This window comes from Ailuropoda melanoleuca, chromosome 12 (assembly GCF_002007445.2).
Source record: "Ailuropoda melanoleuca isolate Jingjing chromosome 12, ASM200744v2, whole genome shotgun sequence".
Taxonomy (NCBI): domain Eukaryota; kingdom Metazoa; phylum Chordata; class Mammalia; order Carnivora; family Ursidae; genus Ailuropoda; species Ailuropoda melanoleuca.
The window spans coordinates 53,528,194-53,534,221 of record NC_048229.1 but is presented as its reverse complement, the minus strand read 5'-3'; positions in this window follow the sequence as shown (position 1 = coordinate 53,534,221).

Here is a 6,028-nt window from a genome sequence, read left to right as displayed (position 1 = left end):
CGGTCGACCAGAGAGGCAGCAGCCTCCTCCCAGTCACCTGCTCCCTAACTGGCTTGTCCATCTTGGTTTCTGCCTTAGAGTCTGTTACGAGCTAAATGTTCGTTCCCTCCGGAATTTATATAATGACATCCTTGGCCCCAGTGGGACTGTATTTGGAGGCAGAGCCTGGAGGAGGTGTTAGGGTTAAGTGAGATCATACAGATAGGGCCCCAATCCAATAGGGCTAGTGCGCCTATCGGATGAGGCAGGCACATCACACACTGTCCGTCTCCACTGTACGAGGACACGGTGAGAAAGCAGAGCTATAGCTGCCTGCCAGGAAGAGAGCTCTCACCAGAACTGAATCAGCCAGGCCTTGATCTTGGACTTTCCAGCATCCAGAATGGTGAAAAATATATGTCTGTTATTTAAGGAATCTGGTCTATGGTATTTTGTTATGGCAGCCCATGCTAAGACAGAGCCCCAAATCCTCACGTCGGGTGCGAGAGTAAAGTCTGGAAGTGCATTTGAAACTGTATCTTCGCCGAGGATCCCAATTCCAGTAAAGATGGCTGTAAATTCTTTGCCACACTTCCTGTTGAGTGGTAGAATTAATTTCCCCTCCTCTTGACTCTGGACAAGCTTTAGTGACTTGCTTGACCAACAGAATATGGTGACAGTGACCTCTGGGATAGGTCATAAGAAACCTCGTGACTTCCACCCAGACCCCTTGGGATACTTGCTCCTGGAGCCTGGCTGCCATGATGTGAGGCACCTCAACAGCCCTTAGAGACAGTAGAAAGCTCCGCAGAGCGTGGAGCCCCAGGGCCTCCTTGGAAGTGGCTACTTGAGCTCCAGCCAAGCTTCCTTTTCTAATACCGCATGAACCAGAAATGAACCATTCTCACTGAACCCTGCCCAAGAGGCAGACCCACTAGAAAAATCAATCACTGCTGCTGTGTTGGATTGTATTGGCCTGGGGGCATAGCCCAGGTATTGGTATGAAAAAGCAAAACAAAACAGAAGACCTCTCTGGCTTATTTTATGAACCCCAAATGTTGAGAACTGTGGCTCTGGACTCATCATCACCATCATTGTTGGCAACATTGTTCTAGGGCAGGTTCTCTCCGACTTTAAATAAAGCTAAGTTGGAATTTGGAGACAGTCCCAGGCAACAAGGGAAGGCATCGGTCTCTGATGATCTCCTAAGTAACAGTCACCCTTTACCTGAACCCAGATTAATTCACCAAAGAGTAGAATGTGAACCCTCAGTGTACCGTCAACTCTGGTCACAGCATTAACTAACCCTGGATCTCAGAGGGGCCCAAATTATCTGNATATATATATATATATATATATATATATATATATATATATATATGGGATAATAGGCTATCTAACTATCCGTATCTACATATATCTACACACACACACACACACACACACATGTACGTATATATCTACACACACACACACATATGTAGACCTCTGACCCTGTTTCCTGGAACAGATCTCTTAAAACCCATGTAATTTCCTAGATAAGAACACTTGGGATATCTTTTGTTCTAATATTCAGTCTTTGACCTCAGTTCCTGCCACAGAGTTCCTAAATCCCTTGGGAATTTCCTGGGTGATAGGAGTGTTTTTTACTCTAATGAGGCAATTCTTGGTGGGCTCCTAGATGGGGACTGGTTGTAATTAGAAGCTTGGACTTTTCAGCCACACCTTCCAATCTCCAGAGACCGGAGAGGGGCTAAAAATGGTGGTAATTATCTATCATGCCTTTGTGATGAAGCTTCCATAAACATCCCCAAAGTATGGGGTTTGGCGAGCTTCCGGGCAGGTGAACACATCTGGGTACAGGCAGGGTGACACACCCTACCTCCAAGGGGACAGCAGCTCCTATGCTCTGGACTCTCCTAGATCTCACCCCATTACCTCTTTATCCGGCTGTTCATCTGTCTTCTTTGTCATATCCTTTAATAAACTGGTAAACATCAGTGTTTCTATGAGTTCTATGAACCGGTCTAGCAGATTAACGGAACCTGAGGATGGGTTTGTGGGAACCTCTGATCAGTAGCTCAGTCATCAGATGTTGTGGGTAACTGGGGGACCCACTACTTGTGACTGGAATCTGAAATGAGGGCGGTCTTGTGGGACGGAGCCCTTAACCTGCAGCACCTGACGCTATCTTGAGGTAGATGGACAGTGTCACAATTGAGTTAAACTGTGGGACACCCAGCTGGTGTCACAGAATATTGCTTGGTGCGGAGAAACCTCACACACAATTGGTGACCAGAAGTGTCAGAAGTAAAGAGAGTGGTGGTGAGGGAGTAAAGGAGAAACACAGGAGGAAACACTGAAATGTTTCCAACATGGTGCTAGCTTGCCCTTCACACCTCTCCAGCTCTTGGCAGAAATCAGGAAATTGGTTTGCCACCAATCAAAATTCAAGTAACACTGTTCTAAATCTTTGCTCCCACAGCAACTAAGTGAGAGAACTAGAGGAATTGTGAAGGAGTTACATGGTTTATGATGATCCCAACATACCAGGAGAAAGCCAAGTCTCAGAGACATTTGGTCACTTGTCCAAGGACTCAGGTCACTGTATCTCTCCCATCTCCAACTTAACGTTCAGAGAAGAACATCACACCGATAGAGGGGTTCTCTGCCATATGACTGGGAGATATCTACAGATGGGGAGAAGAAAAGAGGAGGCATAGGCGGTAGGAGAAAGAATGAGTCATGGAGAAGAGCAAGACTTGTTGGTTTAGGACACATATTTCAGAAGTTACATGGGGAAAGAAATTGGTTCAAAAAAGGAAGAACCTTCTAGTGCCAAGTCTGCAAGGGGCTATGTCAGAAAACAGCAAGAGGCCTACCCCCTCTGTTGGTTCTTTTATTTGCTTACGATACAGTCTTTCCTCCTTGGTGCTGGCTTTTCCCAAATATATAGGGATTCTTGATGACATGGTCATGTTCGGGGACAGAATTCTCTTACACGCTGAGTACAAGTGATTCCTAAGATGTTTCCCTTCTGAAATCCCGGCGCGTCTTCAGACAGCTGGGAGAGGTGACTTATTCTCCTAAATGGCTTCCTCCCCCTTCCATCGCTACAAGCCTTGAGCTTTGGGACGGTGCCGGCCTGGGGGAGGGGGGCTGCAGGGGGAGCCCAACCAGATGAGGAGACTGAATGTGAATCCAGATTAAATCTGGGAGGAAATGTTTGCACTTGTTATTGGGATGTGGTTTACTTTTGGGCCAGCAGCTCGTACCCTGAGCCCTCATGCTGAGCTTAGGGCCGGGCCACTGGAGGTTCAGCCACTGCTACTCAGGTTAGAGACCCATCAGACCACATAGGGTGCTTGTTACAAAGGCAGATCTCCTGGTGTGATTCTTCAGGTGTGGGCTGATTCTCCTGCTAGAGAACCATGGGCTACATTTTGCCAAACACTGAGCTGTTGTGTCCCAGGGAAACGTGGGCAGGCGGAAAGGTGAGGGATGCTCTCAGCCAGTATATGGGGGTGTGTCCAGGAGGCACCATCGGACATTCCTGAGAAGGAAGGAGGTCAACCTGGAGTTCCCGTGGCATGAGATCACAGACTTACAGACATTCAGAATCCCAGAAACATAGGCTCTTATTCATAATGGAATAAAGAATCTGGAAATCATAGAATGCAGGGGCACCTGGCTGGCTCAGTTGAGAAAGCATGGGACTCTTGATCTCAGGGTCGTAAGTTCGAGCCCCACACTGGGTGTGGAGCCTACTTTCAAAAAAATAAAATAATAAAAAAAATAGAATGGATTCGCAGTAGAGCTTAGCAATTAAGAATAAGTCGTATGCGGAGTTTGACTTTGCTTCGTTAGCTGACTAGCTGACGTGGAGTTACTTCACCTCTCTGAGCTTCTTTCCTCATTCCTTAGATGGGCACACGAGGAAGTATAATATAACACTCTCCAGCACTGTTGTGACATATAATGAGTGAGAGCGTTTAAAGGACATGGCACTGAGTCTGACACAGGGTAAGGGGTCCAGATGCTCTTATTATCATTAGCAAGGTCATAGGATCTTAGAACCAAAAGTAATCATAGAGATTATCGAGTGAGTCCGGTGCCATGCACGTGACTCCCAGTGGAGAGGGATCAATAAAGGAAGAGGCCTCCCCTGGTTCAGCCTCTCCTCTCAACCTAGCTTCCTACTGGGATGATTCCCAGCCCGGGGAAGGGGCACTGTAGGCATCAAGGAAGTTTCAACCCCAAGGACGTCATCTTTCTTTGTTTCCTGCTCCCCCCCTTTGCATAGCTCACATGCCAGCTGTCTGTGGGCACCAGCAGGCTCAGCAGGGGCGAAGGGGGGCTGTGTCCTCCCCTCTCCCCTGCTCTGGTGTTTAATCAAAACAGTATTCAAAATATGATTCTGGGAGATTATACTGGGAGATTTGCAGGAGGCTGTCAGTGGGGGCAGAGATGGTGGGAACAGATTGCTACTGGGGGCCCAAGGCTGGGATAATCGCAGGCTCAGACGTACCTTTCTCAGGCCTTCACCCTTATTGCCGGAGCTCACCACCAGCTCTGGAGCAGACCCCGCATCAGGATGGAGAACTGGCCCATCCCTGTAACTTACAGCTGGGGAAACTGAGAGGAGAAGGGGCTTGTCCGCAGCCACGGCAACGCGGCCATGGCACCGAGAAGCTCAAGCTCTCCTCTGGGATTCCAGCCACTCTTCTCTGCCCTTTCTATACCCACTGTCTCCCGCCAAGATCTAGGCCTAGATCCTGGGACCACCCCGGGCTGCACGCTCCTGCTTGGGGTTGGGAGACGTGGGGAGCAGCTAGGCCTCATAGACAGGGGCTGGGGAGACAACCTCCTGAGGTCCTGGGTGGAAAGGCAGGCAGATCCAAGTGGGCCTCCTTTCCCAGGACTCACCGTTCTATAAGAGGCCGGTGGCTGGAGGCCGTGCAGGTCAGAGCTCTCTTCTCCCCCAGGATCAGCCCCACGACCTGGGGCTTAGGTGCCATCTCTGCTCTCTAGCCTTCAGCGTCCGTCTCCAGGTGCAGACTCAGTGTGGTGTTAAGTGTCCTTCTCCCTTCCGCATAATGGCTAGCTGGAGCCCCACTCCCCCACTCCTGGAGGCCTTCTGAAGGCGCTTCTGTGGACTCCACCGCCTCTGGAGGGGTCTACCTGGCCCCCCAGGAGGGGGTGGGGTCGAGAGCGCCTTGAAAGAAACCTCCAGCTAATGCTTTTTATTACAAGCGTTAATCCCGCAAAGCCGACTGGAAATAATGTTTATCTTTTCGCAGTTTAATTTCCCGGACCCTAAGCCGCGGGTCAGTGAGGGCGACTGGAGGTCCCCGGGGAGCTGGGGGTAGGAGCAGCTGTTGCCCAGAAGCAAAGCATAAGCAGGGAAGGGATCACCCAGGGGAAGCGAGGGAAAGGAGCGTGAACCGGAAAGCGGCATTGGACCCTGAGTCGAGAGCTGGGGTAGCTCTCCACCACGGATCCCGTGTGACCCTGAGCCAGTCCCCTGCCCTTCCATTGGGCCTCAGTTTGCTTATCTGAGGAAGAGGTTTGTATTTTGTAATTCGTGATCTCTAAAGCCCCCTCCAGCTCCCGTCACTCTATAAAAAAAGAAGACAGCATGGGCCATCTGTTCCCCGCAGTCTTTCCAACCGCTCTTTCTCCGCAGCCCCCAAGGGGGTCTTACAATCTCCCCGGAGGAGATGAGGACTCGGGCCCTTCCTGCCCCAGACGTCAGTTCCGGGCGCTGGTTTGGAAGCCGTCACCCGGCCTGCGTGGGCCCAGGCTGGAGTCCAGCGGTGGAGACGCAGCTCCCCCAGGATCCCGTCGGTGGGCGCACACCCCGGCTGTCCTTCCCCACTAGAGCCCCGCCCCGGGTTCACCTCCCTCTTTCCCCACGAGCAGCGGCCAGGTCCCTCGCTGGCTCAAGCCGAGATGCGCAATCAGGCCCGGAGCTGTCAGTTTGCCTCCCTCCTCCCCCAGCCCGGCTCCAGACGCTGCTCGCCGGGAGGGTGGGTGGGGTGGGATGGGT